This window comes from Mustela putorius, unplaced genomic scaffold, assembly GCF_011764305.1.
Source record: "Mustela putorius furo isolate JIRA1106 unplaced genomic scaffold, ASM1176430v1.1 tig00000551_pilon_pilon_pilon, whole genome shotgun sequence".
Lineage (NCBI taxonomy): Eukaryota > Metazoa > Chordata > Mammalia > Carnivora > Mustelidae > Mustela > Mustela putorius.
Window position 1 is genome coordinate 7,362,504 of NW_025421412.1, and position 26,043 is coordinate 7,388,546.

The following is a 26,043-nucleotide window of genomic DNA, read 5'->3' on the forward strand; positions in this document are numbered from 1 at the left end:
TCACCCAATCTATTGTAAAGAGTAAACTCCACAAGTTCTAATGTAAACAGTTGCCTACTTTAAAAGCAAAAACTTGGATGAGTGGCTTAATCCTTCTATGTTTGATTACCTAAGATATGAATTAAGGGAATTGTCCTCATTCTGGATTGATTTGTGTCCCTGCCTCCAAATTAATATGTTGATGTCCTAACTCTTATACCTCAGAGTGTGACCTTATTTGGAAATAGAATCTTGGAGATGTGATTAATTAATATGAAGTCACACGAGAGCAAGCTGGGCTTTAGGGCAGCCTGACTGGTGTCCTTACAAAAGGAGAAATTTGGAGACAGTCACGCACACTCAGGAGAACACAGTGTGAAGATATCGGTGGAGATGGGATGATGCAGCTGAAGCCAAGCAACAGGGAAGATTGCAGACAAACCACCAGAAGCTGAGAGAAAGCTATGGAGAGAGTCTCTCTCCCAGTCATCAGAAGGAATCAGTCCTGCCAACACTTTGACTCCTGGCTTCTAGAACTGTGAGAGACTCTGTTTCTGTTTAAGGACCCAGCTTGTGGTACTGTGTCCATCAGCCAGTCTGAGCCAACTAATTCATGGTCCTATCATTCCAGGTGTCTGAGTTCTTCTTCATCAAGTACAGGCAAGTATAGTACAGTTTATGCAACAAGAAGAGCACCAAAAATGGCTTTAACATACACAGTTTTTAATTTCTCTATCTTCAAACACAAATTCCCAAAGAGATCCTCCTACCTATTTCTTCAGCAAGAGGGGAGAAAAAACATATGACAGGCACCTCCATGGATTTGACTAACTGTTGCATTGATTTTTGTTGCTTAATATCCACATATGATCTATTTTTGTAGTAGTTCAGTTACACAAAACATTGAATTTGAAAATAAATTTATAGAAGAAGAAAGTATTCTTAAAGATGTCATCTCCCAAGCAATTCCCACTGTCCTTTCCCGTATGATGCTAGCCCATTACTATTCTCGTTTCTAAAAAATTGGAATGATGCATAGAGGAAAATGCCCCTTAATTCAACAACACTCAAATGGTAGAAAGAACAAAGTGTTCTTTTTTTTTTTTAAGATTTTATTTATTTATTTGACAGAGAGAGAGATCACAAATAGGCAGAGAGACAGACAGAGAGAGAGATGACGAGAAGCAGGCTCCCTGCTGAGCAGAGAGCCCAATGCGGGACTCGATCCCAGGCCCCTGGGATCATGACCTGAGCCGAAGGCAGAGGCTTAACACACTGAGCCACCCAGGCACCCCAAGAACAAAGTATTCTTAAGTCATATTTAAAATATATGATTGAAAACATAACAAAATAGAGTTATTTCATTCCTTAATTCAAAAGAAGTGGCCCATATATGTAAGATAGTCATCATTTGGAAAGATGATATTTCTGTGATTCTAATATTCTAATGGAAGGTAACTATCTCAGAATATATATTTATTTGATATGTTGATGTACTTTGCAAGATTTATTTGTTGGTCATATTTTTGTTGTACTTCTTAAAAATCTAGTTTGGTTCAGAGTTCCATAGTTCATGTGATGCAATATTTAAATTCAAATTTTGGCAAATTCGTCTGATTCATTTCACTTTTGGTTCACAGACAGTTATACTCCGTGCTCTTGGTAATATACATGAGAATGGATTGGATATTTCATTATTAAGGACAATCATGGTGTCCACTGGAGGGCAAGCTTCCAGACCAAGACATACTGGTACTTACTTTCTGAGATAACAGCATAGAGTTTATTCTCATAAACCAAGCTACTCATAGAAAATAAAAGAAGGAAAACCTGTTTTCTTCTGGGAACATTATTTCAAAGCTGCCACTTGATCATATATTGCCACAAATTGTTGACAGTTTCAGTTTGGCCATCAAGAACACATTACCTCTATCTCCTGCTAGGAGAAAACTGTCAACAATATTGATTACAAATATTTTCATGCCAAGAAAAAGCTGAACACTGAGTATGAGACACCAAAAGGCCCTGAAGCATGTGGTTCCAAAGATGCACAGCCATCTTCTCAAGTTGCTTTCCAAAATGACATGAGCCATTAATTCAATTCATGTTATTTCTTTAAATATTTTTTGACCTTTGTTTTTCAGAAGCAAAAGACTACAAGAGACATGAGACCTATCTTTACCACCAAGCAACTCAGTCTTAGTATAATGGTTTGAAGAAGTGTTTTGAAAATGTGTATTAAATAGGAATAAACAATAAATAAAAAAATTTATGTCCAATTTTCACTAAAGAATATATACATTTATTTATTATTGATAATATAAATATTTTAACCTTGTGATAAGCAACTATTCCAATGAGTATAAAATGTTTGAAATTTTCATCAGATATCCTAAATAAAGAATCTGTAAGATGACACAAGACATACTAATATAGAGATGTTCATTGCACTCTAATAGAAAGAGTCTAATGTCGGGCAAATGTTAAAAGCATTATTAGGAATTCCATTTCAGAGAAAACCAGACCAATTAGGTTTGTCTTTAATATTTTAAATATTAACATGCTTTTATTCTAGGAAATACAAAAGTGAAAGTGAAGTGATCAGATTATAATGTTCCAAATGAATGCATGTGATTCTTAAAATAATAGTTTGTTAAAATCTCTCATACATTAATGCAATGATTATATAACCTGATATAGTGTAGAGAAAACATAAAAATTGTGTAATATAAACAAGAACTAGAAAGGTTGGGTTTTAGTGTTTTATTTTAGGGATTTTTGTTCCCTTAGGGGTGAAGATGTTTTCTAATTTATATAGTGTTGATATAAAAACTACTAGTTTAAAATTCCAGTTTAGGGCGCCTGGGTGGTTCAGTGGGTTAAGCCACTGCCTTCGGCTCAGGTCATGATCTCAGGGTCCTGGGATCGAGTCCCGCATCGGGCTCTCTGCTCAGCAGAGGGCCTGCTTCCCTTCCTCTCTCTCTGCCTGCCTCTCTGCCTACTTGTGATCTCTCTCTGTCAAATAAATAAATAAAATCTTAAAAATAAATAAATAAAATAAAATTCCAGTTTAATTTATAGTTATTCATTCATTTAGCAAATATTTATTCAGCAAGCCTTCTACCAGCACTGATTAGCTACTGAGGCCCATTGGGTAAAATGTCAGATTTTTTTTCTCAAAAAACCCAAGGTCTAGTAAACAAGTTAATTTGAATACTGAGTGAAATATATATATATATAATGATACATATATAATTATAATATATATAATATGTATAATATATATAATATATATATTATATATATACATAATGATACATTTTTTAATGGATTTATACACAGGGTGCTATAGGAGGCATTGGAAGAGAAAGTAGAGAAACCAACACCAGTTAATAGGAATCTGAAAAATTTTCCATGAGAGGATAATAACAACAAATAATTTTAAAATATACTTAAGTATGGTGTGTTTCTTGTCATCAAATTATCAGAATTCCTTTTTGATTCTTCCATTTGATTAAGTTTAGTTTCTGAAGTGATTCCTAGTTAAAACTCTGCTCACTGAAGGTTTCCCCCTGATCTTCATCCAATTATTTTGAAATACTCATCATGAACTCAACCATTCTTCCCTCTGATAATGGTAAAGTGATAAGCAATGGGGTACAGAATATAATATCACTCCAATGAGAGAAGGAAATTATTTTGATTTGCTTAATAGTGTATCAAATGGCAAATAGTAATACCGTATATAATAGCAACGATATTAAATGGAAAATGGCAGCAATATTAAGGAGCTGCAGAAATTCATTTAGGGATTGCTTGAATGGCCATGAGAGAAGATAGCATTTAAATAATGTTATTATTGGGAGAACTAATCAAAGAAGAATGTGGCAGCATTTCTGGCGGTTGGGTAATGCAGTTAAATATACAGTGTTGGAAGTGTGCCTTGGTTTGGGATAGAAACGGTTTCATGGAGAGTGAAGGGCAGACAGCATTAAATAATGAACTAGGTGCTTCGACTTCATTTTAAATATCAGTATTTCCCAGACTTCTACTTTTCCCTAGATGGATTGGGTGTTGAGAAATTTTATCTAAAAGCATATCTGGGAGTCCAGCATACAAAGAAAATAAAAACAGAATGACTTTTTTAGAAGTAGCAGTGAGGGGATGAGTCCCATTACTTCCCAGCTCCTCTCTTATCCTAGGAGACACAATTTAAACACCTCTGCCTCTAAAGACTGAAATAAATAGTCATTGACAGGCTGGGATATGTCTATTGTGTTTGATGAGATTTGGGGTGACATTCAAAGAAGCACTAAGAACTAATATTTCTTTGATATGGGATTAAGGACATATTGGAACAAAGAAATGAAAATAAGGATTCCAATTAGACAGTTATAAAAATCATTTAAAGTATCTTGAGGATGTTGACAATGGGAGACTGAGAAGAAAGTTACAAGCTCTCAAAAGTGACTTAGCTTTGAGAGTGCTGTTTATCTAAAATCTAAAATCAGCATACATTTTTTTGGTAAAAAGCACAAAAAGCAGAATTTTCAGAGGAGAGGAAATAGTGAGTAGCTTCAGATATCCTAATACTTAGGGATAAAGAATGTTTCATCCAATTGGTCCCTAAATCTTTAAGAATGGCAACAGCAAAAATCCATTGAAGGCAACTGCATATGCTGAAAAGAATAAGATAATAGGAATCTTGCATCAAGGTATAAAATATCTAAAAATATTAATTCACGTTGCAATGGAGTAAACTAAATGAATGGAAGAAAACTGGAGGAAAGCATAACAACCAACATTTTCTAGACTACAAAATTAAAATTGCATTTCAAGAGGAAAATAATTATGTGAGTGCTTTGACATTTTTTTCATATCTGCACCGAATAGCTTTTATCTTGAATAGTTTCTAAATATGAAATTGCTTGATAGAATACAAAATAGATGTAGGAGGAGAGTAGGCACATTAAAAAAATAATTTATATGATTATTTTATATATAATTTAATATAGATATGGCATAAAATTTATAGGATATTGAATTAATATTATATTTTTGTAATTATAACATAACTCATTTCTTCAAATTCCTACCTTAAAGATTAAATAGCTAAGCACAGAGTTGTTAGTAATTACTGAAACACAAGATTTAGAACTATGCCTGCTTACATTGAAGGCAAAAAATCTACCCTTTCAGTAAGTAGTTATTATTAATAACAAACCAAAATAAAAGTTAAAATAATTTTAAAAATGAAATTTCCATAATGACAAAGTATTAGCTATGAAGGCTATAAAAAACAAGAGTAGCTCCAAATGCAGACTTCACAAAGGAAGTATTAGTGCATCCGTTCCCCAGCATTTGAATGCTGGCTCAGTCTGATAAAAGATATACAAATGGGTCACAAACATGGAAAAAGGAGAATATTTTAAATAGGTACAATGTTTGTACAATTCTTTGTTGAGTCCCAACTCCGATTGAGAGGAAAGCAGTTAATACGGCTCCATGTAGAGATTAAATGTAGTCAAGGTTGCAAGAAAAGGATTGTAATTTCCCCCAAAGCAACAGAAAGAGTGACAGGCAGCCAAAGGATGGCTTTGATGGCCGAACCAAGACTCACTGCTATGTTCAAAGTGGGCTGAACTGCCAGAATTCGCCAGGATCAAGGATCCATTGTGTTTCCCCCAAATCAGACCTGGCATGGAGTCGTCTTGGGCTCCACTAACAGAGCCATCTGGAGCGGGGAGGAGCCAAATAAGGGAGAAGCCACAGTCGGTGACGAATGCGTAGGGAAGGGGGAAGGGGGCAGATCTCCACTGAGAATGGATTTGCCCAGAGACTCTAATTCAAGGCACCTGTGTGAAAAGCCCAGAATGATGAGAACCCACCAAGACACCTGCGAGAGGGGGAACCAGCTTACCACCTGCTAGGTCCAGAGCCCAGGAATCCACACACAAAACCACCAACAAAGAACTCCCTATCCCCCTATTGTTTTCGGTCTTTCTGGAGTTCTAATACTCCAAAACATCTGAAGCCAAGGTTAGGGATTTAAAGAATGGGAAGGACAGCTGAATCAGGTACCTCTTTTCCTTGCTATAAAGGACTGTCTGAAATACATCCGAGTGGAGGGCCAAGGGAGTCTATGCCAAGTGTGAAGCCACTGTTGCTCATGATTATTCCCTAATTTTGATGAAGTCACTGAGCATTTGTTGAGCCTGACTAATACCATTCACACAGTGATCATTATATGGGTTTGATATGGAACTTGCGAATCTGACATGAACAGTTGGTCTATTATGCAATAAGTATGATTAAAAATAAAATCGTAATTATAATTAAAATTAAAAGTTAAAAATTGCGATTAATAGCCTGGTTCTTATGGTTCAATTTTTGTAGCTTACAAACTAAATGAGAAGATTTAAAAAAAAAAAAAGAGTTGGAACTGATACAATTTATTTTATCATAAATACCATCAATGTGAAAGATAAAAATTTCAAATTCATAGATTTTCTCATAAGACTATATTTCTTTTCTTTTTTTTTTTTTAAAGATTTTATTTATTTGACAGAGAGAAATCACAAGTAGATGGAGAGGCAGGCAGAGAGAGAGAGAGGGAAGCAGGCTCCCCGCTGAGCAGAGAGCCCGATGCGGGACTCGATCCCAGGACTCTGAGATCATGACCCAAGCCGAAGGCAGTGGCTTAACCCACTGAGCCACCCAGGCGCCCTCTTAAGACTATATTTCTATTTGGAATTATCAGAGTTAAAGTTAATCTTAATCATTTTATCTAGTTATAGGGTTCCAGGTCACTTGATTGCTTAAATTCTACTTTATGGGATTCATCTTATTCTAAAAATCATATCATATATCAGTACCTGATTCTCCCATTTAATAGATCTAATATTTTCATGTGATAGATTCAGAATTCATTTATATATCTCACTCTTTAATTGATAATGAAAGGCCCATTCTAGGCAATGGGTGAAAGCAAGGAATAAAATAGACAAACTATCACATCATGAGCCTTAGAGGATAATGGAGGAAATTGTCAGGGAGAGAAACAAGAGAAGAGAAAGAAATCAGAGTAAAGAAAATTGCACCTCAAAGGAAATGATATTTTAGATCTGGTGACTTAGGAAACGCATCTGATAAAGAACCATTTGAACAAAACCCCCAAAAACAGGTGGGAAAGATCATGTGGTGAAATAGGGAACAACATCTCAGAAAGAGGTACAAGCAAAAGCCAGTCCCCAAGCAGGACCATCATCACCTGGAGGGTTAGGATTTCCACATATAAATTTTAGGGGGACACAAACAGTCAGCCTTATAACACTTATTCACAAGGGTTATTTTAATGCATTTTAGGTTCAAAAATTATAACAGCAACAATAATATTATAGAGGAAATACTATTTTTTTATCCCAGGTATACTTCTTAGGAATTAACATATTTAATTTGTTTGTGGGATTTGTTCTGTTATTATCATAAATAGTTCACAAAGGGGGCAGCTGAGGCACAGGGCGGTTATATAACTTCCCTAAGGTCACATATCTATTAAATTGCAGTCAGTTTTCCAAGTCAGGCATCCTGACACCAAAAACCAGACTTTTAAACACTATGGTATCTTAGCTATCATTAGGGTTTTAGACCATTCAGAAATGACTTATCAAAACCATTGACTTAAAATGTCTCCTTAAAATGACTACACATATCATTTTGATGATAGAAAATAAAATGAATTATTTTTCCGATTTCATAGTCTAGAGTCTCACAGCAAACCCTCCCCCAAATTGCCAACAACATAACTCTAACAGGAATAAAAATCACATATTTCAGTAAAGATAGAAAAGCCTAGGTGAAAAGAAGCTTTTTGGGGAACTAGTATAAAGTTAGTCTGGGCACATTGTTTGGGCATAGCTTTAAAAATGATTTATCAATAACAATGTAATTCAACGACGGTGAAGAGTGTTAATTTCAAAGGTTTAGAGAAATCTGAATCATACTTTGTCAATCTGTTAACAAAATGAAAATATAAGAACTATATCCAAGGAGCTTCTTACATCCAGGATAATTATAATGCTTTTTTATGCTAGGCGTGTCAATTAGCATTGATCTTCGCTCTGAAAGCATTGTTAAGTCTTGGGAAGTCTGTGAAAGGGTGTAAGTGTGGGTCCTGTGAAGTGCGACGTGTAACAATTCATTAAGCAGCTTTTATTTTAGCAGGGAAAAAAAGTTGCTAGAAATATAATAGTCAATTCAAATCTTCTTGGGAAAAGTAATCATCCAGTCACTGCTAATACTGGAAAGAATAGGAACTCATAAATTCATAAAATCAGGTTTCGCCTGAATCTATTCGCATAGTACAACATTCTTCCAAATACAGTTTCTCTTTCAGTTAATCAACTGATAACCATCTATACAACTTGACTCCAAACAGTTACTATCAATCACAGAGCCAAGAAAAGCCTGAGTGATAGGGACCCCCAAGGGCAGAGCACAGTAAACAAACTGCTGTCCAGGGGGTACTCAGCCTTTGGGATGGAAGTATGTTAGCTCCCATAGTCATTTTTGTTATTTAACCCAATTGTCTTCAGAAAGAATAACATTCATCTGTGAATAGCACATGAACTTATTTCATTAGAGGTTTTTAAGACATTGATCTTTAGAACTACTGAGAAATAAATAAATAAATAAAAGACATCCAAACCAGGTAAGTTGAGATTTAGGAGAAAGAGAGAGTATTTATAATAAAAGCAGCCTGGGGCACCTGGCTGACTCAGTCAGTGAATCATCTGCCTTCAGCTCAGGTCATGATCCCATTGTCCAGGGATGGTGCCCTGTATCAGGCTCCCTGCTCAATGGGGCGTCTGCTTCTCCCTCTGCCTCTGCCCCTCCCCTTGCTCATGCTCTCTCTCACTTGTAGTCTCTCTCTATCAAATAAATAAAATCTTAAAAAGCAAGCAGGCAAGCAGAGGTCACTGTGAAGGAGGAAAGAATCACACATGATAGATGTGGTCACACACCAGATATGGTGACCCAGGGACCTGGAGCCACTGGAGCACTTTATTAAGTCAGATTTTTTTTTTTTTTTCCCTAAGAAAACTCTATCACAGGGGCACTGGGTGACTCAGTGGGTTAAGTGTCTGCCTTTGGCTCAGATGGTGTTTCCGAGCTCCTGGGATGGAATCCCACATTAGGTTCCCTCTGTGGGAGAGCCTGCTTCTCCCTTTCCCTCTGCCTCTCTTTCTCTCTGTCTCTCATGAATAAATAAATAAAATCTTAAAAAAATAAACAAGACAGGGGGTGCCTGGGTGGCTCAGTGGGTTAAAGCCTCTGCCTTCGGCTCAGGTCATGATCCCAGGGTCCGGGGATCAAGCCCCGCATCAGGCTCTCCACTCCACGAGGAGCCTGCTTCCGCCTCTCTGCCTGCTTGTGATCTCTGTCAAATAAATAAATAAATATAATATAAAAAAAATAAAAATAAAAAATAAACAAGACAAAAAATCTCTATCACTGTTGTCTGATATGACCAACACATGCATACGTACATACATACAAAGATACAAACATACATACATAACCAGCATGGCAAGCTCATCTAGAATATAAGATACAAGAGGAAAGCAATCATCTCTATCTTATTCACTGTGATATCCTCTACTCCAGATCATTGAATGAAAATGGTAAGTATTCAATTCTCATTTGTTGCCTGACTGCAGACATACTCTTTCCTTGCTGCTCTCTGATGAAAAGGTCACAGCAATAAAGTTTCCTTTCAAAAAGCAACCTCTGACTATGACAATACTCCATATCAGGATTAAATAATTGGTAGAGCATCCTTGGTAGTATCTATGCCACTATAATGTATCCTAGATGAGATGAATAATATCTTCTGTCTCGTTGATGTTTAGATAACAGAAACACATTACTTTCTAATAGTCTGTAAAAGGAACAAAAATACTCTATTCAGGTGTTTACTTTTACTTAAAGGAACACATTCATCCAAAGCCATTGAGACTCATGTTCCATGAGGAAGCTTCAGGTTATCAAACAAGTATGGTGAATCCACTAATTCAGCAGCCACCAGAATGATTGTTAAACCAAGGCAGAGAAACCAAATGACTTGCTCACATATACAATTGGTAGAGGCAAATTCTGAACCTCATAGTCTGACCCGAGAGAATACCCCTATTGTGCACTAGTAGGAAGATACTGTGTCTCTCTGCTTCGCTCTGACATCCCAGGTTTCTATACACAGAAATTCTCAGCCTCTGTCAATACTCCATATCAAGGTTAAATAATTGCAGGAAAATTAATAGAATCTAGATAAGTAGGAAAAGAAGGAGAAAGATGTCGCTAATTCTGAGACTATAATCCATTAACCCACCTAACAAAGTCAAAGGCAATATATTGGTATGGGTTCAATTTTTGTCCTCCCAACCCCCAAAAAGATACGGTAAAGTCATAACCCCAGTCCCTCAGAATGTACATTGTTAACACTCAGGGTCTTTATAGATGTAATGAAGTTAAAGTTAGGTCATTAGAGTGGGCCCAAATCCAATATGACTGGTGTTGTTATTGGAGGAGACATTTGGACACAAAGACAAACATGCACAGAGGGAAGACGTGAAAACACAAGGAAAAATGACATCAGCTAGTCAATGAATGTCTGAGGCCATCGGAAGCTAGAGATAGGCATGGAGCAAATATTTCCTCACAAGCCTCAGAAGAAGCCAACCCCCTAACATTCTTGGTTTTGGACTTCTAGCATCCAGAACTGTGAAATAATACATTTCTGTTAAATTTAAGTCCCCCAGTTTTGGGTACTGTTACTGCATTCTGAGAAGCTATTACGCAAATCTTCTGGGATTTACCAATCATCCTTTCCTCCTCATCTTGAAATGCTGAATGATCATTGTTTTACTCAGGCCAACGAGGGTCATGGAACTTCAACTATTCAGTGCTGAATTGAGCTACCCCTTTAAAGAGAAGTTCCCCCAAGTTTTTGGGTGTGTTGGCATTTTTATGCTTCTTTGTTTGCATTACCAGTCCCTTTACACTAGAGCTTTCAAACCACTCCCTTTGTGTTTTCCCAACCCAAACAAGTAGAGGGACAGTTGGTTCAAATGGCCACTTTGGAAGTACGGAATGAAAAGTTCTTTGAATAGATTGTTCTTCTGAGGATTGGGAAAAACAAACAAACAAACAAACAAACAAAAAAAGCCAACAACAACAAGAAAAGAAACCCAAATCAATAAGGTCGTCCTGTGAAGACTCAACTTATTGGGTAAGATTCTTAATAAAAACAATGGAATCACATTTGTTTGTGTAAATTGTACGTTTCATTTAAAAATACAAGTAAATGATGCCAAACACGAATAATTAAAGGACATCCAGCAACGTGGCAATTTGAAGAACGATGCTATTTTCCCACGGATACATGTAAAACTTTGCGACATAAATCCTATTACCTAGCTGCAGCTTCCTGGAAAGTAGGAGCTTGAGAAAGCTTTGATAAAAACAAGCTGCCAACATGGACAGCGATGTGCTATACAACAACAAAAAAAAGCGCATTTCAAAAGCAGATGATAATTATTCTTTTGCTCGCCCGCCCAGCAATGGTACTGCTCAAGTGCTAGGACTTTTTAAGTGGGAACCAAATTAATCTTTATTAATCCTTGTCATTGTGATTGCATAATGTCTGGGTTTGAATGTCTGATGTGTGATACTCTCTTTCCTCTTCCTCTGGCAATCAGAAGTGTGAAAATAAACCTCACACTTTAAAAGAAACGCTGAGTTTGAAAAAAAAAAAAAAAAAAGATATAATCATCTGAACCGAAAAGGAAAAAAAATGCTTTGCAGGAGAAAAAATATACACTATGTCAGAGTTACAGACATGCTCTTTTATGTTAATATATTCACTGCTATATGTCAGGGCTGTGAAAATAGGCGGCAAAACAAGAAGGCAGGTGGCCAAGTGCATACAGAGAAATTTAAAAAAATTTGTTCATTTGCATTTTTTGAGAATCTCTCTCTAGAGCTTAATTAATACCTTTAAAATTACTTCCTCGAGTGATCTGTGTATAATCCCAATGGAAATTGCCACCGGGTGCTAATTAGTGAGGAAGGTCAAGTTCCATAATAAATAAATAAATGCAAACACAAACACGCACGATCGTGGAGCCAACCTCCCAACAAGGACTAGTTTCTGCCATTCTCCATGTTCTCGCTTGCTCGGGTGCTCAGTCTGGATCGTGTCTGAGTGGGTTTTCTGCCCATGGGAGCTGCTCGTACACCAATATTTAGTCCGTTTACCGGGTCAGATTAGACCAAACATCTCAGCGTCCGGTTACGTCCTCTATAATTCGATTCCAACGTGACCTGTGGACCCCGGACCACAGACGGGCATGTCTGCGCACCCGGTGGCCGCTGGATTGCCCGGCCTCACTGGGACGCAGCTCGTGAGGGGCTCCACGCACACCCTTAGTGTCATGTTTAAGGATTATAGATTTTTTTTTTTTTTTTTGGTGATCTTATTACTTTCTGATTTATGTGTTAGTCTTGATGTAAAAAGTAATCATCCGTTCGTATCTTTTTAAGGTAAGAATTATATTTTTCTACAATAAAGAGTAACCTATTGTGTCATAAATATTTGCCTAAATTCCCTAACTCAACATTAGTATTAAAAAATAAAAAGAAAGAACTAGAGGTGTCAGTAGCTTAGAGCCCTACTAAGGTCAGGGCACAGTTCTGAGGAAAAGGCTCAACAGAGAAGCTGCCCCAATGGAGAGCAAAATGGCATCGAGCGGTGGATGTTAGTAGGAGGGGTGCGGGCCGACTCGGCTCTCACCGGAATCTGCTGGCATCATGTCATGGGCATCAGTGGGGAGTGGGCAATCAGTAGCAAGACTGGGGTACCAGACCCTGTGTGATAACCTCCAACCGGACGTGAGCACTTTCATTAGAGATGTGAGAGGTGAAGCCAGAGAGTGCATTCATTTTAATTACAACGGGCCAGGTGTGTCAGTGCATCTGGCCAGATGGAGCTGTACCTCTTGGATACACCTGAGGGAACGGTCCATGGTAGAGCGGAGGCCCGCGTTGCTTTTGTAAAACCAAACATTTCTGGACACAGAAGCACGGCCAGCTCCCAGGATACGAGCCCCCAAACTGAGGACTTCTATTCTGCTCCCCACACTTCCCTTCTCCCCTCCAGCCTGTGTCTTCCCTTCTCCTCACAGATAAATGTCTCCATCGGTAAGTAATTGAGGATCTCCCTTTTCTCTCCTGCCCAGCTTATCTGCGCCCCAGGCTCACTGTGCTGTCCTCGTTATCAGACCAGCTGGATTGCTGTCAACTCAGTTAACAGCATCCCAGTGTCATTGTTTGCAGGCTGGTATGTCACCTTGCAATGATGTCATCCGTTTCTCACTGGAGGAGTCTCTTGCGAGGCGATCTGCCCTGCCCCAGATTGCACACTGTCTAACGGACCCCTGCTTCACAGCTGCAGGTCAGAGGGAACCTCCACCATTCCCGCATGTGCCACCACTTCCCCGGGACGCACATGGGTATCACAGAGGTGCTTTAAGTTCTGCAAATTAAAAAAATCAAGTTCACAACCTTGCCCCAGGTGGTTCTCGCCCTGTGCACCATTTTTCAAGGGGTGCCATTTCAATCTTCCCAGCTTTACGAGCTGTAAATAGTTCTGAGTACTTTGTTCCGCTCACCCCCTGTAATTTACCCATTACTAGTATGTTTATATATTTCTCTACATGCCCACTGCCACCACCTAGTTAGCAAAAATAATGCTCATTGGAGTTCATTCCTTTTAAGATAGTCTCTGTCATTCCTCCATTTAGACCTTCTCTATATTTTCTCTGGTTTCTGGGTTAAAGACGAAGTCCTGATCAGAAACTTACCTTTTGCTGCCTGACCTGCTTTCACCCTTCCCCAACTCCACAGAACCCTGACCCACTGTTCCCATCTTTCCCCCTGCTCTCTGCTGACACTTAAGGGCCTTCCACACAGCCCTTTCCATTCCTGACATGAATAAGGGTTTCCAGAATGTCATTCTTCTGCATGATTATCAGATTAACCTTTGAATTCCATACAACTCTATAAAATACAAGAGGCTAAGAACCCATGCAGAGTTTTTCTTCACCTTGCCTTGTGCACAAGATATAATAAATACTTGTGGATAAATATATCTTCTTTTAATAAAAATATCACTCAAATTATATGATGCTACTATAAAATTGGTATTTTATATCATTATAGAAAATATGGCAATTGGAGTAGATTGAAAGGGAAAATAAAACCTATACAAAACAAAACAAAAACAAAAAAAAAAAAAAGAAAAAATTGCCCATTCATCTTTGTCCAGAAACAACCATATCTTTTTTATATTTCTCCGACTGTTTTGCTATTGACAGTTATATATCATAAGATTTACATGTTTTCTGACTATACTTTAAGATTTTATTTACAATAAAAATCTCATATCATATCACTCATATCACTACTAACTTTAATCTTCATTTTTTTAATGACTGAGTACTAATTCTTTGGGTTTATATGCTGGAATTTACTCAACATCCATAACATAATTTGCTATTTAGATTGTTTCTAAGTCTTGGCAATATAAATAATGATTTGACAAACATCTCCTCACATAGTGTCTCTTCTTATTTTTTAAATAATTTTTTGTTTATTTATTTGACAGAGAAATCACAAGTAGGCAGAGAGGCAGGCAGAGAGAGAGAGGGGGAAGCAGAGAGCAGAGAGCCTGATTTGGGGCTTGATCCCAGGACCCTGGGACCATAACCTGAGCTGAAGGCAGAGGCTTAACCTACTGAGCTACCAGGTGCCCTAAAGCTTCTCTTCTTATCATATTTTCTTAGACCAGTTACCTGGTACAACAATTCATGAATAGAAGGGCACATGACCCTTTAAACATTGTGTATAATTTTTGCCAAGTTGTCTCTGCAATGGTTTACCAGTGACTCAGGAAGGCATTTTCATTTACTTGTTACTATGCTGTTTTTGCTAAAATGTTAGACCCCCAAATAATAAATTTTTGATTGATGTGTGTTTTTTTAATTTATTAATGAATGTTTTCTTAAAATAGCATAAATTCATACTTATATGATTTTATTTCTATGTTTGTGCCTATTGATATACATGTGTATATATTTTGATATATGTCTGTATAGTTAGACTAATGTATATTTTTTTATTATTCCATAGAGTTATTATGTAGGCATAACTACATATGATATTTATTTATTTATTTATTTTAAAGATTTTATTATTTATTTGACAGAGAGAGATCACAAATAGGCAGAGAGATAGGCTGAGAGAGAGGGGGAAGCAGGCTCCCTGCTGAGCAGAGAACCTGATGCGGGACTCGATCCCAGGACCCTGAGACCATGACCTGAGCCAAAGTCAGAGGCTTTAACCCACTGAGCAAACAAGGTGCCCTGACATATGATATTTATTTGTATTTAACATTATATTAATATATTTTATACTATTTTTACATCTCATATACGTGTTTGGTGACAGATTTAGATATAACTAGACACATTCTATGTGCAGAAATTGCACTGGGCTCTGAGAATCCAGCAGTGGGTAAAACAACCTTCTAGTCAGTAATGAAAGTAGCCAGGAGTAAATAATGAGGCTACATATAACATCACTGATTTTTCAGAATATTCAAGTTTAAGACATATAGATTAAAAATTATCATAAAATCCAGGAGTGATTTTTTTTTTTTCAAATCCTTTTCTTTCTTACTGAGTGTTTTTCATAATTGTACTGATGGTGATGTCATCTCTCTGAGGGGTTGAAGGGAAAGACCATGCAGGGAGTGCTTTCTCTTCAGATGCACCCTAGTCTGTCATTGTGGCATAGCTGGAATAAACTGAAGGGCTCCCACCCCATGCGCAGACCCAGTGTGAGTATTTTGAGTCCATCTTACCACTTCTGGGATGCATTTTACCTGCAGTTCTTCATTGGCTGTATGGAATTTCTATCTGGAGTATACTAGTCTGCAGGGAAAACTGATTTGCCAGCCATGCTTTCCCTAGTCTCCTAGAAGACCCTAAAGATTGAAAGGAAGGTTAAATTTTCCCCTTTATTTTAAGACTATTCTTCCTATGAATGAAATCAAGTAACTTTAGAACAACCATCACATGTGGCTTTTCTATTTTGTTAAGTATTCAGATTTTTTTTTTAGTATGGGATTTTGTTTTTCTTTTGTACTTATTGCATTAAAAATATAGGTGCTTTTGGGGCGCCTGGGTGGCTCAGTGGGTTTAGCCGCTGCCTTCGGCTCAGGTCATGATCTCAGAGTCCTGGGATCGAGTCCCGCATCGGGCTCTCTGCTCAGCAGGGATCCTGCTTCCCCCTCTCTCTCAGCCTGTCTCTCTGCCTATTTGTGATATCTCTCTGTCAAATAAATAAATAAAATCTTTAAAAAAATTATAGGTGCTTTATTTTAGATTTTAATGAGATTGAGGATGTTAAAATGATGGAATTTTTCACCATTTTGTTGTCAGTTTATCTCGCGTTGACCTAAGAACAGGCATAAACCATTTGCTTTGTATTTTTTCACAGCGATGGATCTAGTACCCTAGAACTTTGCATTGCCTAGTACCCTAGAATTCTAGTGCCCTAGAATTGCATGTGCCTGCTGAGTATACTGGGTCTCAAAATTATGTCCTGTGGAACACGTTCTTGATACAACTGAAAGGAAAAACTACATGGCAGACAACATCTGATCACGCCCAAAATGTTAGGACATTCAGCGTGTTTTTCATGAGTAAATAAAAAGTTACAAAGAATATCAAAGAGCTTTTTGAGGAGTGCATTACACACCTAATAACTCAGTTGTTTGGTTGCGATGAGAAAATGCTGGCGTTTATGGAAATCATATCTTTCTAAGTAGAAAGCCATCATCACGAAAATCACTAGAAAGAGGAGACTGAAGGCAAAGAATTCCAGTGTCTTTCTATTTCTTAGCTTCTCACTTATATCAACAGCATCCTGGTATGTGTTAACTTCCTAGTGGGACTTTAAAGTCTCGTAAGAATTTCATACACATTTTTATAGTGGTTTTTAAATTTAATTAATTCCCCAGTTCACCTTGATCCAGTTTGGGGTCTGTAGGAGTCACATATTAAAGTATCCCAAAGCTTGGATGCTTATCAAATTTTTCCAAATCTAAAACAATAACAAGTGACTTCCTATATTGTAGGCAGTATTGTTTCTTTAGATATTTGACTTGTTCTTCCCTTCGTGCATATTAAGGAAGATATATGCTATTTTTTTTTAAAGATTTTATTTCTTTATTTGACAGAGAGAGATCACAAGTAGACGGAGAGGCAGGCAGAGAGAGGGAAGCAGGCTCCCTGCTGAGCAGAGAGCCCCATGGGGGACTCGATCCCAGGACCCTGAGATCGTGACCTGAGAGGAAGGCAGCGGCTTAACCCACTGAGCCACCTAGGCACCCGATATATGCTATTTAAATGCAAAATCCTTCATGGTATACTGCAATGATTTAAGCTCTTTCTATGTCCAATTTTTCCTAATTATTCTAGTTCAATTACAATTCTTGGGTAAAATGATGGGTTTTATTTGTTTGTTGTATGCGCAATCTGATTCTCAGGAAGAGTGGGAGCAGAAGGGTTTGAATTCAACTTGGAGGCTTCCTGGAGGTGAAGGATATCGTCATCCCTCTAATTAAGTAACAGTCTCTGACCGCTGTGTCTGCTCATTCAAATGAGCTAGTAGTAGTGACGATGCCTGGTTTGTGAATTTCTGTGCACTAATCTTGGCTTGTGTTAAGCAGAGAATTACAATTATTAGCTTTATTATCATCATTACCTCACCATTGCCGCCATCACTGCTGTCAGTATTTTTATGATAATCTATTAAGAAAGAAACTATTATGCTAATATTAATGCAAAAAGCAAAAAAAAACCAAAAAAAAAACAAAAAAAACCCTTAATTTTGAAAAACACCAGACAGTTTGATCTTTTATTCCCTAAAGAAACCAGTCATGAAAGAATAGGAAAAGAATCTTTTTAAATTATTTTCAAAATAAATTTTATTTTCAAATAAAAATTTCATTGAAAAAGTGTTTTTCCTTATTTTTTAAATTTTTTAGCTTTCCTTCAAACATGTATGAAAAATTGCCATATATCTTTTATTTTATAAGTAAATTATTTTTAGAGTTTGCTTCATTAATCATACTAAACAACTATCTTGAACAAAGATTATCAACATTTTCTGTAAGTTGTGGTTGATGCCACATTATCTCTAGGATTAAAATCGGAGAAGAATATGGAATAAAATAGCATTTCATTTGCCTTGCCTTGTGAAGACTATTATTCCGTCTTTTTAACATTCCTGAAACAGAATATTAGTTGCAGGCACAAATAATAAAGTCTTTCCTTAAGTATTTGGGGGGTAGTTTTGATTACAGAGAAAGAACATTGAAGTTGGTGCCAGAATACATATTTAAACCCCAAATCTGTGTCTTACACACTGTGGGATCTTCAATCAATCACTGAATTTCCTTGAAACTCCTTTTCCTGGATTGAAATTGAGACGATAAACCCAACCATTTGTTTTTGTCACAAGAATGGATGGAGATAAAATATTTCACTAGCTGCTCTCTCATCTACAAATCCAACACAATATTACTAATTAATATAAATGTTATCATTTAAACTTATGAAAAATGCCTCCCGGTCAATTTAATGAATATATTTTCTAGCAATTGGAAACTTTCTTTCCCTCTGCTTCAGAAACAGTAACTGATTCAGAATCATTATGTGAAATGTCTGTGTCTAAGGCCACTGCTTCTTAAAATCTCAACTGATGATATGGTGTGTGTGGGTGCGTGTGTCTGTGAAGGGAGAGACCTAGGGAACCATTTCTGGTTCTTCAGTGGTTTCTATTCTCTGAACTGTATCTGTATTTGCTATGAATTTTATTTAAAAATCAAACCAAACCCTACAGTTCTTTCTTCCTTTCTTTGACACGGGGCGGGCACTGTAGTTGGGATGTGAGTTCTCTGTTGTTCTCAGAATTCTCTGGCAATGAGAGAGGCTTTCATCTTCTCCCCATCTGTAGTGTCTCACCTTCCACCTTTTCAGGCACTATGTAATTATCATGTCCGCAGACTACTTTTCTTTTCTCCATCAGCTCTGACAAGAAGATGGATCCTCTTGCTACAGAGTACATGTCATTGTTCATGAAGCACTTGCCCAACAGGAACTTAAATATTAATTGTGAAAAAAACGGCATGGGGTAAGGATCTTTGATGAACTAAAATTACTGTTGTGCCATAATGTGAAGGGACTTTAATTTTGCCATCTGGGTCTAATTGACAGAGAATGACTAAGAATTGTAGCTTGGAGAATTGGTGAACTTTGCGTATGGACAATTAACTAGAAAAAGAACAAGCTAGTTTGGAAAATTGTGAGTATCTCTGAAAATGAGATGTCTGAATACCGTCAGATAATGCAGCCATTTTTCCGTCAATAGGACACATTCCTTGCACTGAAACAGTAGCTGAGACCGCAATTAAGATTAGTGTCGGTGCATTTGAACCTAAATAGAGATTTTGGCAGCCTCCAGGAACCAAGGCCATTGTCACGAGATCTCCCAGGGTTTCCTTGGGCTCCTTTTCCTATTACAACAAAGGTATCATTTTGCCAGATCTCTGACAAGGGATGTAAACAGCTCATCTGGGTGATTTAACAGATACACCTCTTTTATAGAAAATGGATCATAAGCATTTATATTTTTAAGTTAAAATTAATTGATTCTAGGTTTATTCACAAGATCAGGTTTTATTTTTAAAAGATCACAAAAGATCACAACTGAGTTGAATTAAATCACTAGATGCTTTGAAAACAACTCATTCACTAGCACAACTAGGAAGAAGAGGGTTATGGACCTGCTTTTATCAAATAATGACCTGCTTACCAAATTCACCACTTTAGCTGATCTTATTTCTTTCAAAAATCAGCTTGGACAGATGCATTGCCTAAGTCTCTTGCATCTGACATTGTTTTTGATGGTTATCATGAAAAAATATTTTTAGTGTAGATTTGTTTCAAAACAGTTTTTTCCTCATAAATATTAGCTATGTAGAAGTGACTTAAAAGACAAACTATTGTGATTTTGACCATTACATTAAAAAAGTAATAACTCAAGCCTATATTTCTTTTTTGAACATCAGGACTTTACATGTGAAAGAGATGTGTGGGAAAATATTATACTGAATAGATTTTGTTTTATATTTCAAATTAGATGTGTTGAACATTCCAATTTTAGGTCTTACAGGTACCTTGGAAAATACTTAGTTCCATGCTATCTTTGTAAGGATAAGGAACTGAGACCCAGAGTGTAGGCAACATCACTAGGTCCTATTACAGCTTCCTCCAGTCTATCCTGAGAACTTGGTCTAACACTCACCCCATGCATGGCCATCAGGGAGGTTAAATGTACAATCCAATAGCTTCAAGATCAAGATCAAGATCAAGGACATTTTATGGGCAAAAATATCTACAGAGCAACTCTATGAAAATCTGTGTGGAGCCTCCATTTAAGGTTTAAAAGATACCAGAAGAAAATCAGCAGATCTTGAACATTGCAAATTTTAATGGGGGGGGAGTAAAAAAGAGACAACACATTTCTAGGAGGAAATGCATCAATGTTTCCTAGTTAAGATATATCTGGAAAGGAAAAACACAGCCGATAAGACAACTGTTTCCAGTAATTTCTTGGGAAGCCTCATGATATATGAATGAACAAAATTGGGTTTGGCAAGTATCTTGATAGCTAAATAAATCTTTTTCTCCTTATCCACCTCTTTTGGCATCTTAAGGCATCACTTATATATGTTAGTGAAGTATATATTTCTGTGATCAATTTTATAAACTCTGTGTTTTCATTCCACTCCTGAGATGGTGCTGGCATTGATTTCTAGAAGGAAGTAGGCTTGTAGGGGAACTCTGTGACACGCTCCTGCCTTTGTTTCTATCATGATAATGGTTTACACAGATCAAAAGTGGTCATTTCAAAACCAATGCAAGGTTTTCAAAATATATACACATTGCCTAAGAATCACGTCAAAATTTATTTCCTTTACATCTTTTCAGGGTATGCACATGAAATACTTTCACTCAGTCACTCTACTTCAGACTGCTGAAACCCCAAAGTTTGCTGAAGATTTCTCCCCGTTGAACCATTCTGATCAAAATGAGCACACCAGCATCACTTCATCTTAACCAGAAGTTACTTAGAATAGTGTGTATCTTGGGGAAAAAGAGGTGCTGTCTTGTCCATGGAAAATGCCTCCAACCTCTTGAAAAACCATTCCAATGAAGGTAATGCATGGTGTATACAAACTAATACATGTATTTCCAGTCTTATTTTTGCTGTGTTAAAAAAATCAGTATATTTCTCCTGAGCCAAACTCTTCCCTGTGTGACTCCTGTACACTGCTATTAACCAGTAATGAGATCTTCCATACACTGATATCAGCCTTCTATTTCTCTCCATGCCTGCCAAAACATCCTCTTTTAATAATACCCTAAAACAGATCTTTCTTGTCCTTTCTCTTATATAAATGTATTCTTGTTCCTGTGTTTTATTAACATCACCAGTGCTGTCTCCTAGGTAAAAGATTAATTACTTGGCTGTGATTCACAGAAATGGAGCACTAACTAAATTACTGAGGGAATATATCAGAAAAAATCAGTCATTGTTACATCATTGAAAAAAAAATTCTTACAAGAGGAAATAAAGAAACACTCTTCAATATAGTAACACAACTGTGTGTTAGGGAAAAGCACCTCAAATCTTCTTTAGACGTAGACAGTAAGTCAAAGAATATTAATAGGCAATGAGCAATGCCTACTGAATGTTGATAAATGGGTCTGACTTATTACGATGCCACCCCTTTGGTGAATATCTCTTTGTTGCCCATTAATTAAATTTGGGTTAGCCATATTTCTGTGAACCCTCAATAACTGGTGGATGCTAGGGGAGAATCAAAACCTTGCTTCTAATTAAAGTAGTAATTGTGATTTGTAGTCTTTGAAGTCTCCCTCCCCCCACCCAATGCTATCCCTGAGATCCTATTTTGTTTTCTAGCTTCTTTCAAAAAAAAAAAATCCATAACTCTCCAATACCATTCATTATACAGTGAAGATTTATTAAAACATAATGGACCATTAATAATGATGACTTTGAACCAAAGATTATGAGTAATCCAATTTGGTGCACCTGAGAGCGAAATTACAAAACATAATAATGATAATAATTGTGACAGCAATGAAACTGGAGAATGTTGACATAAAAAGGAATCATGTCTCTGTGGCTTGATGAGCCTTTCTCTCTTGCACCCTCTTTTCCTTTTTACTCTCTACCTCATTCCAATTCAACCTGGGCGCCCACCCCAAATTATTGATGATGGCCCCTGAGAAGTTTGCTATTGGCTTTTCTCAAAATATCTCATTCTGAAAATATACTCTCAGTGCCTTCTACTATTGATTTTTTTAAATTATGATGATGATGATGATGATGGTGATGACGACTTAAGCTATGGCATTCATTGAGTTTGGAGGTCCCCAGAAATACTAATCAGGAAAGTATAAGATTGTGGCATCCCAAGAGTGAGGAGTAAGGGGAGAACTTCTATATCCACTCATTGTTTTTCAAAGCCTAGAACTATTGTTTTCAAATGTGTCAAGAACTCAAGTGATTTATTCCAATCATACCTTGAATCACACATAAAGTAATAAAGAAAATTCACTGAAATATGAACAAATGTCAGAATCTAACTTCATCCTTAAATCACTAGTATTCATGATTGAATGCACTTGGAATATTATATTAATCATCCCACATTAAACCAAGATGGACACCAATATTATCATCATTGATAACAATTAAGTGTTTTTTTCTTTTTAAAAAATGTTTTGTTTATTTATTTGACAAGGAGAGAGTCAGTGAGAGAGGGAACACAAGCCGGGGGAGTGGGAGAAGCAGGCTTCCTGCTAAGCAGGGAACCTGATGAGGGACTGGATCCCAGGACTCTGGGATCATGTCCGAAGCCAAAGGCAGATTCTTAACAACTGAGCCACGTAAGCCCCCTGACAATAGTCAGGTAGCGTAGGAAACATACTGACTTCATCACTTTGTGTGACCCTTCCAGTCTGAATCATATTTCTAATATATTTTTTAAAATTTTAAAATAGTAAGTGGAAGAAATGTGGTGGATTTGATTTTTTACTCCAAGGTAAATAGAAAATTTCCATTTTGGCTCATATGTAAAGTATATACTATAATTTAAAGCAAAGTCACAGAAAAACAAATGCAGATGCTAAATATGACAGAATGCATATGAAGACACAAGATATGCTAAAAAGAAGTACAACACTTAGACATATTCTCATTTGAATTTGGGCTTTGTCACAGTGAGCTTGCTGATGATACTTCATTTGTCTAAAAGTAAAGTTTTGGGGTTAAATAATATTAATTGTCCCGTAGAGTTATTGAGAGACTATATAAAAAACTATGGAAAGCTAACAGGACAATATCTGGTATATATAAGTACTCAGTGTATAGTTATTAAGGATTTGATCATCACAATTTTTTAAATGGAAAAGATGTTAACAAAATTCATGTAAAACAATATAAAAATGGGAAAATATATATATGTACGTGTGTGTGTATGTGTATTTATTTTCATGATACTAATACTTTTTCAATATAGCCCATTAGAGAATTTCCACAGAAGATGCAATAATATTGATAAATAAAGAAATAATGTCCATCAGAAAGGACGAATACCCAACTTTTGTATCGACACGGATGGGACTGGAAGAGATTATGCTGAGTGAAATAAGTCAAGCAGAGAGAGTCAATTATCATATGGTTTCACTTATTTGTGGAGCATAAGAAATAACACAGAGGACAAGGGGAGATGGAGAGGAGAAGGGAGTTGAGGGAAATTGGAAGGGGAGACAAACCATGAGAGACTGTGGACTCTGAAAAACAATCTGAGGGTTTTGAAGGGCGGGGGGGTGGGAGGTTGGGGGAGCCTGGTGGTGGGTATTATGGAGGGCACACATTGCATGGCACACTGGGTGTGGTGCAAACAATGAATTCTGTTATACTGAAAAGAAATTTTTTAAAAAAAACTGTCCAAACCATTTTAATTTTATAATATTTTTTCTAGTACCTGGCAATATGCACAAAATTTGGCCTATATTATTTATTTCAGTGAAACATAAGTAAAAATTAATTATTGCTCATTGACATCAATGCTTCCTTCTTTTTTTTTTTTCTTAAATATTTATTTATTTGAGAGAGCAGAGAGTGGGGGAAAAAGAGTTGGTGTGGACAGGGGCAGAGGGAATCTCAAGCAGACTCCCTACTGAGCACAGAACCTGACTTGGGGCTCAGTCTCAGGACCCTGAGATTGTGACCTGAGCTGACATCAAGAGCTGGCTGCCTAACTGACTGAGCCACCCAGGTTCCCCATCAGTGTTTTCTTCTAAGATGATGTTCTTCCTGAATTACTCAGCTATGGTGGCTGGTTTAGGTTCAGTGGTTGGTTGCTGTATATTGGCATTTTACATAATCCTCATAGAAAATGTTGTGCAAAGAGAGATAAATAGAAAATTATAAATGTAGGTATACATATTTGTAATTATACTAATTTAATGTCACTGCAATACATCACTGGTTAAGTGAGTTCTTATGATCTTTACTATTGTCTCAATCACCATTAATCATATACTCAAATAGAGTAAAACTGTGTTTTCCGTTATTTTAAAAATTGGCTGTGTTAAGTGATAAAACAGATATTATTATTTTTAAACTTTGAGATATTGGTCAACAAAACAAATTTTAGTGGACAGTGATACCAATAAAAATGTCTAAATGAGTTATAACCCATTTGGTAATGATTTAAATATTTTCTTTTTTTAAAAAATCTTTCATTTATTTGAGCTGAGAGAGAGAGAGAGAGAGAGCATGCACAAGAGGGGGAAAGTCAGAGGGAAAAGCAGATTCCCTGTGGAGCGGGAAAACTGATGAGGCACTTGATCCCAAGACTCCAGGATCATGACCTGAGCCGAAAGCAGGTGCTTAACCGAGCCACTCAGGCGCCCAGGATTTAATTATTTTAAAAGAATTCTGAGTTTCTTTCTCTCTCTCTCTCTCTCTTTTTTTTTTTTTTTTAAGAATTTTGACCTTTGAGTCTGTACGTTTTATTTTATAATATAGGTGCAGTAACTTAGGAGACTGTTTCATTGTTTATGAGTGTGTGCGTGTTGTGTGTCTCCTAAATTTATTCCTTTCCTTGAACCAGGATAAATGTTATGTTCTCCAAATCATATTGGAAATACTGACATAGTGATGAGGAATATTAATCTTTAGAAATACACAGTAGGGATGACAGATGATCTTAGAGCTGGGGTCAGCAAATGACTTTTTGTAAGTGAAATCTGGCCTGCCACCTGTTTTTGTAAATAAGGAGTTATTCGAACAGATATGCCCATTCATTTAGGCATTCACTGGCTGTGTTCTTCTTAGAATAGCACAGCTGAGTATTTGTGAAAGAGCTCCTATGGACCCCAAGCAGGAAATACTTATCTGACCCTGTATAAAAAGTGTTTCTAACCCCTGGACAGTATAAGGTGCCAATATCTGGGGGGAAAAAGCAGAATGTTTCTAACAGTAGAACAAATTTCCAAAGCTTATGTGGTCCACTTATCCAGTTATTCTTTCAGGCAGCTTTGGATTTCATGGGCATTTATGGCACATATATTCTTTGTACATATTTTATATATAAGATTCCTATTTTTTCATAGCACAATGATATAACTGCAATCTGTGCAGAGCCTTTTTTTAATTTTGAGAACTTAGAAAGTGCCTCTTAGCATTTCTCACTTGGATCTTTTAAACAGTAAGCTCAAGTAAAGAACCAACACCAATCCCCTTTCTTTGGGCTACCATAACTGGTCTGTTTTGGTT